This window comes from Gossypium arboreum, chromosome 9, assembly GCF_025698485.1.
Source record: "Gossypium arboreum isolate Shixiya-1 chromosome 9, ASM2569848v2, whole genome shotgun sequence".
In the NCBI taxonomy this organism is placed as follows: domain Eukaryota; kingdom Viridiplantae; phylum Streptophyta; class Magnoliopsida; order Malvales; family Malvaceae; genus Gossypium; species Gossypium arboreum.
In genome coordinates, this window is record NC_069078.1 from 82,694,109 (window position 1) to 82,708,354 (window position 14,246).

At 35.9% G+C, this 14,246-nt stretch overlaps 1 long non-coding RNA gene across 1 annotated transcript; it reads right to left on the bottom strand.

Moving 5' to 3' along the window:
- Positions 1–12,594: 12,594 nt before the first annotated feature.
- LOC128280648 (uncharacterized) lies at positions 12,595–13,992 on the bottom strand. Its single transcript, XR_008270742.1, has 3 exons — positions 13,911–13,992; positions 13,350–13,431; positions 12,595–12,660 (listed from the first exon to the last, which is right to left on the bottom strand). It is a non-coding gene; the product is annotated as an uncharacterized LOC128280648 (long non-coding RNA).
- Positions 13,993–14,246: the final 254 nt, after the last annotated feature.

Below are 14,246 nucleotides of genomic sequence, written 5' to 3' on the forward strand. Positions count from 1 at the left end.
TTTTTTTAACTCAGTATGGATTTGATAATACCATACCTACATTTCATGACTCAGTATGGATAATACCATACCTACATTTCACAAATCAGTATGGATGATACCATACCTACATTTCACACTTCTCCATGGAACGACCATGGTCTTATCCAATCAATTCATCACACGTCACGATACTGACGCATTACTCAATCCTGCGTTTTCCTAATTTGCATTTCCACATTTATTCTTTCATTAACAAAATCTACACAATCCCACAACAAATTCAGTATATAATAACACATTATAAACTTCAATCATTCACAAATAAACATCTAATTCCAACCATATGAACTTACAGCTAATTTGTAGAAGATATTGAAATTTAGGGACTATTCATAACTTTTTCTTTTCCTCGTTCTTCTTTGGATTCTTGATCTATAATATAAAATATTTCTACTCATTAGCATTTATTTGATTTCTATTTCACTTCACAATTTATGCTGTTCAAATTTCGAAATTGCACTTTTACCCCAAAATTTACAGTTTTCACAATTTAGTCCTGCTCAATTCACCCATCAATTGAACTAATTTTTCTCAATTAACACTTTATTTTATCATTATAAACTATTTCAAAACCTTTTATATTCTGAATTTCAACAGCAACCTTCAATTCACAATTTTTTCACAATTAGGTCCTAAATATCATTTCCTATCAAAATCACTTAATAAAACCACCTTAATATGAAATTAGAACTTAAATTTCATAATAATTCATCATAAAATTCCTTATCCATCCAGGGTAACTTCCAATTTCACCCATAAAATCAAAAACTAATGAATTCTACAAGTGGACCTAATTGTAAAAGTCATAAAAACATAAAAATTATCAAGAAAAAGCAAGAATTAAACTCACATGATGTAAAAATATGAAAAACCAGCTTTCTCCAGACCTTCTATGGTGTTTTGGCTGAGAAAATATGAAGAAATGTCTAGATTTTTCAATTACATCATTATTTAACTATTAACTTTTATCTATTTCCAATTTTGCCCCTTGTTCACATTGTTTTCTTGCTTATTTCATACCCAAACCGTCCAGCCATTAACCTTTGGGTCTAATTGCTCTTTAAATCCATCTTTTTAAATACTTAAGCTATTTACTCACAATTTAACAAATTTTGTGCTATTTTCAATTTAGTCCTTTTTAATTAGTTAGCCATCTAAACGTTAAAATTTTCTAACGAAACTTTAATAATAACTCAATGACACTCCATAAATATTTATAAAAATATTTATAGCTCGATTTTCGACTTTGAGGTCTCGATACTTCATTTTTTACCCGTTTGACCTAATAAATTCTTTTAATTCACTAATTTCACCATTTCACAAATTCTTCTAAATTCTTACTTGACTCATAAATATTAAATTACTATCTTGTTCAATCTTATTTGTCGAATTTAGTGATCTCAAATCACCATTTTCTACACCACTGAAAATTAGGCCCTTACAACTCTCCCCCCTTTAAAAATTTCGTCCTCGAAATTTGTTACCTGAAAATAGATTTGGATACTGTGATCTTATTGACTCCTCTGTTTCCCAGGTTGCCTCCTCCATACCATGTTGATGCCATAATACTTTAACCAATGGTACTCTTTTGTTCCGCAATTCCTTAACTTCACGAGCCAAAATCTTCACTGGTTCTTCTGAATAAGTCATATCTGGTTGAAGCTCAATTTCAGTATGGGGAATTACGTGTGAAGGATCTGACCTATACTGCCTTAGCATAGACACATGAACCACATTATAAATCTTCTCAAGTTCCGGAGGTAAAGCCAAACGATAAGCCACAGGACCAACCCTTTCCACAATTTCATATGGCCCTATGAATCTCGGACTTAATTTTCCTTTTACCAAATCGTAACACCCTTTTCCATGGTGAAACTTTTAAAATACTCGATCACCCATGCATATTCTATGTCTCTTCGTTTTAAATCCGCATATAACTTCCGACGATCCAAGCGACTTTTAGACTATCTCGAATAATCCGGACTTTCTCTTGGTTTCTCGAATCAAATCAACCCCAACTATTTTTGATTCACTCAATTCAGACCAACACAATGGAGTCTTGCATTTTCTACCATAAAGAGCCTCAAATGGTGTCATTTTTATACTAGACTGATAGCTATTGTTGTAAGCAAACTCAGCCAACGGTAAATACCTTTCCCAACTGTCACCAAACTCGAGTATACAACATCTTAACATATCTTCTAAAATTTGAATCACTCGCTCTGACTGTCCATCTGTTTGAGGATGAAATGCTGTACTAAAATTCAATCTGGTGCCTAAAGCTTCTTGCAATTTATTCCAAAATCTTGAAGTAAACCTCGGATCCCGGTCTGAAATGATAGATATTGGAACTCCATGTAGTCTCACAATCTCTGACACATACAATTCTGCTAACTTATTAAGTGAAAAACTGCTCGACGGAATAAAGTGTCTTGACTTTGTCAATCTATCAACAATCACCCATATCGAATCTTTCTTTCTTGGAGTCACAGCAATCGACACAAAATCCATTGAAATATGCTCCCACTTCCATTCAGAATCATAATGGGTTGTAATAAACCCGTTGGCACTTGATGCTCTGCTTTAACTTGCGGCAAATCAAACATTTTGCAATAAATTCGAAATTTCTCTTTCATACCAGCCACCAATATGTCTTTTTCAGATCACCATACATTTTTGTACTACCGGATGAATAGAATACATACTATTATGTGCTTCAGAAAGAATATCATTCTTTAAATCAGAATTATTTGGAACACAAATCCTATTATGATAGCGCAATATACCTTCATCATCAATACTGAACTCTGAATCTAAATTATCCCGAACCATTTGCCGTTTCAACACCAATTTTGGATCTTCATTCTGCACCTTCTAAATTTGTTGAAGAAACATTGGTTTTACCTTCAATTCTACTAATACAACACCTTCTTCATTAAGAACCAAATGAGCATTCATTGCCCGAAGTGCAAACAAGGATGACTTTCGACTCAAGGCATCAAGAACTACATTAGCTTTCCCGGATGATAGTCAATAACCAAATCATAGTCTTTCAAAGAACTCTAACCACCGCCTCTCGTCTTAAGTTCATTCAGAACATCCCAAACCCGGCCCAGACGTTATGGCGAATCGACGTGCCACATTGGAGTTGAAAACCCACGTTCGTTTAGTGTTTTAAAACCATACATTTTATTGAGTTAACAAAGTGTATGGAAGTCGGGCACCGGTAGGTATCCGAGACAGAGGAGGTGAGCTATGAAGGTCGCTTAAGTACCAAGCTCTTTAATTGGATCCAATCCTAGACATGCCCACAACCATAGCCACACTTTGTTATATCGAGTTTAAATTTGTTTAAGTGGACGTCTTTGATAAATCGATTAATTGTGGTGTTGAGATATTTTGAAAACAAGTATCATTTTGAAAACACGTCCTAAGTCTAGCCCATTTGAATAATTATTAACCAATTTTAAAGTTATTAAAATTAGTAGAATTCGAAAAGAAATAAAAGGAAAGTTAAAATTGGCCTTATTACAACCCAAAAATAAATAATAATTAAAGGAAATTAAATGAAAACCAACACTTATTTAAAAGCCCAAAGATGATCACCGTGGCCACTCTGAATCCTCTCCTACCAAGTCCCCACATCAAGGCTCACCAAGGTTAAGGAAAGGGGTGAGTTTGGAAACTCACAGTGCAACAAGCTCCTTTCAGAGCCCAAAAACAATAATAGCCTGTTGAGTCTAAGCCCAAATCCAATCTCAACATATACTGGGCCATAGCCCTTTTTCATGTTTCATATTCCATAACATTGGGCCGAAGCCTTTTCATATTTCATATTCTTGGGTCAAGCCTTTCTCAGAAATCAGTATGGCCCTTAGGCCCATTTCAATATCACATATAATTTCAATGAAAGAATGCAACCCATTTGGGGAGACTACTCAACCCACTATCCGCTACTCTCCACCGTACCAACCAACACACCATGTGGGATTAACTCGACCCACCCCGCCATACTTCTCCATTGGCAAAGATAGTCATGATATCATATAACCGGAGGCCTAGCCTCTTTTAATAACTGGGCAAAAGCCCTTTCAATAACGGGGCATAAGCCCTTTTATAATCGGGGCATAAGCCCTTTTGATAAGCAGGGCATAAGCCCTTTTGATAACAGGGCATAAGCCCTTTTTCACTTCCTCCATCCATATAAAAACCCAACCCAATGCGTTATGATTACATCATGTGCATATCATACATATCATGTGCATATCATACATGTCATGTGCATCTCATACATACCATATTTATCAAAATCCCATGTATTAAAATCATACATAAACCCTGGGGTATAATGGTCATTTTACCTAGGGGCAAAACGGTCATTTTCATGGTATAAGGGTAATCTCATAATTTTACCAAAATTAGGGTTTCTATGTTCATTAACGATTACTAACAATCCATGGGTGCAAACAGTGATTCGGCCTATTTTTAGCGAAATCGAGTTATTGGGCCTAAAACCCCTAATGGGCCCTACTTAGCCAATTTCGTCATCTAGGCCCATTTAGCCTATATTCCATAACGGTTTTAACAGTCTTATCATGCCATATAATAGATTTCCGTTTTCTACCAATTTTTACCCAAATGGGCTCGAAAGCCCAATGGGCCCCACTTCTACCCCGAGGTCTAACTTACCAAGAACGCCAAAACTCACATTCTTACCGTTTCCATCATTCTTGATCACCGTCTCATCAATTCTAACTAACTAGTGAGCGTTATTGTTTGCTCATAAGTCCTCGAAATGCCGAATTTGGCATTTCTACTTTCTAAGATTTTATCGCTTTAAGCTATGAAAGGGTTCGTTACACACCTGATTTGCGATATTCCTTGACGAGATCTCCTATGCGATTTCTCCTATAATCAACCACTTATAGATTAGACCATGTTAATATTAAACCAAATCGAAAACTACCTATTATCATCACTTACACATTCTGCCACCATCCCCAATGGCCCTTGGGTTCATACCTTTGCCGAAGTTGATGACTAGATTTAGTCACTCCGATGATCCAAGCTTTTCACACACTCCTCGATCGGCAGCCTTTAATCCTCACTAGCACCAACAAACCAAATAACGCCAAAAACCCTTTTAGCCTTAGTCGACGGAGGGTTTTCGGTTTTCTTAAACCACAAGATACAAATGGAAAGAAGGTTCAATACTTACCAAGAGATCTACTCATTGAAGAACGTTCCAAATACCTTCCTACCCCATATCCGTTGTAAATCCAACTTAAACGTGCGTGAAAATAGATCTAAATATTAATTCCTAATCACTAAAATATGAAGCTTTGACTTTTAAAGAAATATTAAACTAAGCTATTTAGAGGTTAGTACACACTGTTATGGGTTGAAGTTGAAACGTTTCCAAAATCAATCGCCTCGATAACCACCACCGTCATTCAAACTTAACTAATCCAACATCAATATATGTAAATCCTAAGCACATCACCATACGGAACATAAGGGCATATTCGTCATTTTACCATACAGGTATTTTGGTAGTTTTACAAATTGAGGTATTAGGTAATTTCACAAACCAAAGGTATTTTAGTAATTTTGTAAATCGGGGTAAAACAGAATTCTATAAATCAAGGGTAAAACAAGAATTTATAAATCGAGGTAAAATGGTAATTCGTAAATCGAGGTAAAAGCGGTAATTTTGTAAATCGAGGTAAAACGATAATTATGTAAATCGGGGTAAAAGCGGTAATTATGTAAATTGGGGTAAAACGATAATTACGTAAATCGAGGTAAAATAGTAATTACATAACCGAGGTAAAAGCGGTAATTACAGTAAATCGAGGTAAAAGCGGTAATTTTACAAATCGAGGTAAAAGCAGTAATTCTATAACCCGAGGGTAAAACGGTAATTCTATAAATTGGGAGTACTTTGGTAATTTTACAAGTTGAGGGTATTACAATAATTGGTAAACTAAAGTATTCTAAATATGGATAACAATACTAATGGCCTTAAAGCCCATTCTCGGCCCAAATGGGCCCACACGCTCGTGTGGCCCTTTTAGCCCAAATCTAGCCACAAATATTAGATTCACCTAGCCTAGCCCAATATTTACTACACAATCAAACAACTTATCCAATTCAATAGTAGGCCCATTAGGCCCACATGACCCCTTTCTACCATCGCGGCCAAGTAGCCATCCTACTGACTAGAGTAGTAAGAAATACACACCGATAGGAGACTGGAGTTAATCCACGCTCCGAGCACTCTTAGCCGACGCCCAACCCAAACGCAGCACGCCATACAAATGAAAGGGATCACCAAGAAAGGTACATTTACTCTCTTCATGGTTCCTCTATTTAAAGCCGACTTCACAACCACTCTTATATTAGCTTCCTTATGTGGGATCCTCCAACATTAGAGTTTAAATTCAACACCAACTCTTGCAGCCCCATTAGCAAAATAAATGCTCTTTGCTTGCCATGGGATTCGAACCTATGCCTCCCTTAAATGCTCCACACGCCATTTGCCACTAAGCCACAAGGCTTTTGTGTCATATTTTATCCCCAATTAATTATAAGGTCTAAAGGCCAAAGTCCGGTTCCTTTAAAAAAACAAAATAAATTGCAAGAGCCAAGGCTTGAACCCAAGCTCCCATACAACCTTAATGAGGCCACAACCACTAGACTACATGCTTCCTTGTGTCATTTATTTACCACAATAATTTAAAAGGCCCTCATTCAAGCATCCAGGTTTTTTTTTCACTTAATACCAAAATTTTTGCTAAAGCCCAAGTTTAAACCCAAGATTTCTCCAACACTTCTCAAAGCCATTAACCACTAAAGCAAACATTTAATTGTGTTATTTCATTGCACAATTAAATACCTATATACAACCTCCTTACGGACCCGCACTCAAGGCCCAATACTTCTAGGCCCAAATTCGAGGTGTTACAATTCTACTCCCCTTAAAGAAATTTCGTCCTCGAAATTTCCAACTATCAACTAACCGTATTACTCAAGTCAAACCTCTATGCTTCCGCTACGCACTCTAATTAAAAATAATTCTTAGTACGATCCAGAACATCTAATTACCAAAGTAAAGAAACATTTATCAAGCACGCATACAATTCATAACACATATTTAAATAAAATAAACTTGGCGATCCCGAGCTCGATGCTCCTTGGACCCACATCTAAGACATGCTCCTGTCTTCCTATGGCATTCACCCGGATGACGTCCGTTGCAGTCTTTGCAGATTGGATAGTTTGGTCGTGTCGTAACATGTTTCACATTTTCTAAGAACTAGAATCCTTCCTTTTCTTACACTCCAAGCACCCTACTTGAAGCGTTTCCCTAATTTCCTTAATTTTGGTATCCAATACTTTCTACCACTTTCCTTACTATCTCGGCGGTGCCTCGGTACCAAGCTCAGAGTTACCGCTACCGAAGTTGGCGGACTTTGCTTACCCTCGAATCCATATCAATACTCTACATTACCAAGACATATCAAATAACTACAAAGATCTCAAAAGTTTTACTATTTATTCATATATCTTATGCAGAGAGTATTTTCAAGTTTTTGTTCTTATAGAATCATATCCTAACCACGGTTTCAATCTTTTAGGGTTTTTAGTTCTACCCTATCTACGATTTCATATCAAAAGGCTCGATTCTAACTACAAGATTATTATTTGAGTGCATTACGGTGTAGGAAAAAAAGTACTTACAGACTTGGTGCCGGGATTCAAGATGCAACCTCCTCGGTTTTAAGATGAACTCAAAAGATTTAAACTTTTGAAATCCATTTTCAATCATAAAAAAAACAAGTTCGAGATTATCTCCTTTAAACAAAAATTTGTTTTCAAAAGTCGGGTTTTCCAAAATACCATTTTGGCATAAAGTTTTGAAAAAAAAATTTTTGGACCCGATCCACAGCCGAGTTGTTGCAACCTAGGCTCTGATACCACTAAATGTAACACCCCAAACCCGGCCCAGACGTTATGGCCGAATCTGACGTGCTACATTGGAGTTGAAAACCCACGTTCCGTTTTAGTGTTTTAAAACCATACATTTTATTGAGTTAACAAAGTGTATGGAAGTCTGGGCACCGTGTAGGTATCTCGAGAGAGGAGGTGAGCCATGAAGGTCGCTTAAGTACCAAGCTCTTTAATTGGATCCAATCCTGACATGCCCACAACCATAGCCACACTTTGTTATATCGAGTTTAAATTTGTTTAAGTGGACGTCTTTGATAAATCGATTAATTGTGGTGTTGAGATATTTTGAAAACAAGTATCATTTTGAAAACGCGTCCTAAGTCTAGCCCATTTGAATAATTATTAACCAATTTTTAAAGTTATTAAAATTAGTATAATTTCGAAAAGAAATAAAAGGAAAGTTAAAATTGGCCTTATTACAACCCAAAAATAAATAATAATTAAAGGAAATTAAATGAAAACCAATACTTATTTAAAAGCCCAAAGATGATCACCGTGGCCACTCTGAATCCTCTCCGGTCCAAGTCCCCACATCAAGGCTCACTGCAAGGTTAAGGAAAGGGGTGAGTTTGGAAACTCATGTGCAACAAGCCCTTTCGAGCCCAAAACAATAATGACTGTTGGGTCTAAGCCCAAATCCAATCTCAACATATACTAGGCCATAGCCCTTTTCATGTTTCATATTCCATAACACTGGGCAAGCCTTTTCATATTTCATATTCTTGGGCAAGCCTTTCTCAGAAATCTGTATGGCCCTTAGGCCCATTTCAATATCACATATAATTTCAATGAAAGAATGCAACCCATTTGGGAGACTACTCAACCCACCATCCGCTACTCTCCACCCGTACCAACCAACACACCATGTGGGATTAACTCGACCCACCCCGCCATACTCTCCATCGGCAAGATAGTTTGCTTTATCATATAACCTGAGGCCTAGCCTCTTTTAATAATCGGGAAAAGCCCTTTCAATAATCGGGGCATAAGCCCTTTTATAATCTGGGCATAAGCCCTTTTGATAATCGGGGCATAAGCCCTTTTGATAAGCGGGGCATAAGCCCTTTTCACTTCCTCCATCCATATAAAACCCAACCCAATGCAGTTATGATTACATCATGTGCATATCATACATATCATGTGCATATCATACATGTCATGTGTATATCATACATGTCATGTGCATCTCATACATACCATATTTATCAAAATCCCATGTATTAAAATCATACATAAACTCTAGGGGTATAATGGTCATTTTACCTAGGGGTAAAGCGGTCATTTTATGGTATAAGGGTAATCTCATAATTTTACCAAAATTAGGGTTTCCATGTTCATTAACGATTACTAACAATCCATGGGTGCAAACAAAGGATTCGGCCTATTTTTAGCGAAATCAATTATTGGGCCTAAAACCCTAATGGGCCCTACTTAGCCAATTTCGTCATCTAGGCCCATTTAGCCTATATTCCATAACGGTTTTAACGGTCTTATCATGCCATATAACAGATTTCCGTTTTCTACCAATTTTACCCAAATGGGCCCGAAGCCCAATGGGCCCCACTTCTACCTTGAGGCCCAACTTACCAAGAACGCCAAAAATCACATTCTTACCGCTTTCCATCGTTCTCGATCACCGTCTCATTGATTCTAACTAACTAGTGAGCGTTAAACTTGCTCATAAGTCCTCGAAATGCCGAATTTGGCATTTTACCTTCGACATTTTATCGCTTTAAGCTATGAAAGGGTTCGTTACACACGATTTGCGATATTCCTTGACGAGATCTCCTATGCGATTTCTCCTATAATCAACCACTTATAGATTAGACCATGTTAATATTAAACCAAATCGAAAACTACCTATTATCATCACTTACACATTCTACCACCATCCCCTATGGCCCTGGGTTCATACCTTTGCTTAGAAGTTGATGACTAGATTTAGTCACTCCGATGATCCAAGCTTTTCACACACTCCTCGATCGACACCTTTAATCCTCACTAGCACCAACAAACCAAATAACACCAAAACCCTTTTAGCCTTAGTCGACGGAGGGTTTTCGGTTTTCTTAAACCACAAGATACAAATGGAAAGAAGGTTCAATACTTACCAAGAGATCTACTCATTGAAGAACGTTCCAAATACCTTCCTACCCCATATCCGTTGTGAATCCAACTTAAACGTGCGTGAAAATAGATCTAAATATTAATTCCGAATCACTAAAATATGAAGCTTTGACTTTTCAAAGAAATATTAAACTAAGCTATTTAGAGGTTAGTACACACATTATGGGTTGAAGTTGAAACGTTTCCAAAATCAATCGCCACGATAACCACCACCGTCACTCAAACTTAACTAATCCAACATCAATATATGTAAATCCTAAGCACATCACCATACTAACATAAGGGCATATTCGTCATTTTACCATACGGGGTATTTTGGTAGTTTTACAAATTGAGGGTATTGCGGTAATTTCACAAACCAAGGGTATTTTAGTAATTTTGTAAATCGGGGTAAAACAAAGAATTACGTAAATCAAGGGTAAAACAAGAATTCTATAAATCGAGGTAAAATGGTAATTACGTAAATTGAGGGTAAAACAGTAATTCAGTAAATCGAGGTAAAATGATAATTATGTAAATCGGGGTAAAGCGGTAATTATGTAAATTGGGGTAAAACGGTAATTACGTAAATCGAGGTAAAATAGTAATTACATAACCGAGGGTAAAGCGGTAATTCTATAAATCGAGGTAAAACGGTAATTTTACAAATCGAGGGTAAAACGGTAATTCTATAACCTGAGGGTAAAACGGTAATTCTATAAATCGGGAGTACTTTGGTAATTTTACAAGTTAAGGGTATTACAATAATTGGTAAACTAAAGTATTCTAAATATGGATAACAATACTAATGGCCTTAAAGCCCATTCTCAACCCAAATGGGCCCACACGCTCGTGTGGCCCTTTTAGCCCAAATCTAGCCACAAATATTAGATTCACCTAGCCTAGCCCAATATTTACTACACAATCAAACAACTTATCCAATTAGCCCAGTAGGCCCATTAGGCCCACATGACCCTTCCTACCAAGTAGCCATCCTCACTAGAGTAGTAAGAAATACACACGATAGGAGACCGGAGTTAATCCACGCTCCGAGCACTCTTAGCCGACGCCCAACCCAAACGAGCACGCCATACAATGAAAGGGATCACCAAGAAAGGTACATTTACTCTCTTCATGGTTCCTCTATTTAAAGCCGACTTCACAACCACTCTTATATTAGCTTCCTCATGTGGGATCCTCCAACATTAGAGTTTAAATTCAACACCAACTCTTGCACCCTGTTAGCAAAATAAATGCTCTTTGCTTGCCATGGGATTCAACCTATGCCTCCCCTTAAATGCTCCACACGCTACTTGCCACTAAGCCACAAGGCTTTTTGTGTCATATTTTATCCCCAATTAATTATAAGGTCTAAAGGCCAAAGTCCGTGTTCCTTTAAAAAAACAAAATAAATTGCAAGAGCCAAGGCTTGAACCCAAGCTCCCATACAACCTTAATGAGGCCACAACCACTAGACTACATGCTTCCTTGTGTCATTTATTTACCACAATAATTTAAAAGGCCCTCATTCAAGCATCCGGTTTTTTTTCACTTAATACCAAAATTTTTGCTAAAGCCCAAGTTTAAACCCAAGATTTCTCCAACACTTCTCAAAGCCATTAACCACTAAAGCAAACATTTAATTGTGTTATTTCATTGCACAATTAAATTGTAACGCCCCCTTTACCCGAGACCGTCGCCGGAGTCGAGCACGAGGCATTACTAAACTTATTTGAGCACTTAAACAAATTCAAACAATTTATATCACACTTTCCAGACAAGCTGTCCAACTGCGTTACAGATGCAAAAAAAATCATATCTCGAGTTACAAAACTCGAAATATAAATCCGTAAATTTTTCCCAAATCTAGGCTCATATATCTACTTACTAATTTTTTTCTAGAATTTTTGGTTGGGCCAATTAGTACAGTTTATTAGTTGAAGTCTCCCCTGTTTCAGGGTTCGGCTGCTCTGACCCCTGTTCACTACGAACCAAATTTCTCCATGTACAGAATTTAAATAACCAAGACGTTTATTTCTATTAAAAATAGACTCAATAAGGAATCCATACAAATATAGTATGACTCCTAATTAATTTTTTATAATTTTTAATGATTTTTACAAATCAGAACAGGGGAGTTCAAAATCACTCTGACCTTGTCTCACAAAAATTCAAATATCTCCTGATATGAAAGCCTTTTTCTTACACCGTTTCTTCTATGTGAAACTAGATTCAATAAGATTTAATTTCATATTTTATTCAACCTATAATTATATTTTTATGATTTATGGTGAATTTTCAAACTCAGACTACTGCTACTAACCAAAAACTATTTTAGTACAAAATGTTGTTAACTAGTTTATAACATCTTTACTTCATTTCATTTAAACTCTATACATGCCATATAAATCTTCAAACATAAAACAAAAGCTACGGAATTGATCTGGATAGTGTGCTTTGTTGTGTTGATCCGATCTACCCACTTCACTTCAAGTCAATCTACATAAAAATATTAAACACACACAAGTAAGCTTATTGAAGCTTAGTAAGTTCATAGGTTAAAAGTAATGCTTACCAAACATAATATTTCCAAACAATACCAAAACACTTACTAAAGTTTCCTGCGATTCACAACCATTGTTATAATAATTCACATAGTTGAGCTCAACAAGAATAACTACTCAATCTCTTCCATTTGGATCACTTCTCTTTTATTTCTTATAATCAAATTAGGAAGCGGCTTACGAAATTGAGTACGTCGTTGCTCAATGCCACGATTCACAACTCAGTATGGTTTTCCTCATTGAAATACCATAACTACATTTTCAACTCGGTATGGGAAATGCCATACCTACATTTCTTAACTTAGTATGGATTTGATAATACCATACCTACATTTCACAGCTCAATATGGATAATACCATACCTACATTTCACAACTCAGTATGGATGATACCATACCTACATTTCACACTTTGCCATGGAACAACCATGGTCTTATCCAATCAATTCATCACACGTCACGATACTGAACGTTACTCAATCCTGCGTTTTCCTAATTTGCATTTCCACATTTATTCTTTCATTAACAAAATCTACACAATCCCACAACAAATTCGTATATAATAACACATTATAAACTTCAATCATTCACAAATAAACATCTAAATTCAACCATATGAACTTACCCGGCTAATTTGTAGAAGATATTGAAATTTAGGGACTATTCCGCAACTTTTTCTTTTCCTCGTTCTTCTTTGGATTCTTGATCTATAATATAAAATATTTCTACTCATTAGCATTTATTTGATTTCTATTTCACTTCACAATTTATGCTGTTCAAATTTCAAAATTGCACTTTTACCCCAAAATTTACAGTTTTCACAATTTAGTCCCTACTCAATTCACCCATCAATTGAACTAATTTTTCTCAATTAACACTTTATTTTATCATTATAAACTATTTCAAAACCTTTTATATTCTGAATTTCAACAGCAACCTTCAATTCACAACTTTTTCACAATTAGGTCCTAAATATCATTTCCTATCAAAATCACTTAATAAAACCACCTTAATATGAAATTAGAACTTAAATTTCATAATAATTCATCATAAAATTCCTTATCCATCCAGGGTAACTTCCAATTTCACCCATAAAATCAAAAACTAATGAATTCTACAAGTGGACCTAATTGTAAAAGTCATAAAAACATAAAAATTATCAAGAAAAAGCAAGAATTAGACTCACATGATGTAAAAATATGAAAAACCAGCTTTCTCCAGACCTTCTATGGCGTTTTGGCTGAGAAAATATGAAGAAATGTCTAGATTTTTCAATTACATCATTATTTAACTATTAACTTTTATCTATTTCCAATTTTGCCCCTTGTTCACATTGTTTTCTTGCTTATTTCATACCCAAACCGTCCAGCCATTAACCTTTGGGTCTAATTGCTCTTTAAATCCATCTTTTTAAATACTTAAGCTATTTACTCACAATTTAACAAATTTTGTGCTATTTTCATTTAATCCTTTTAATTAATTAGCCATCCAAGCGTTAAAATTTTCTAACTAAACTTTAATA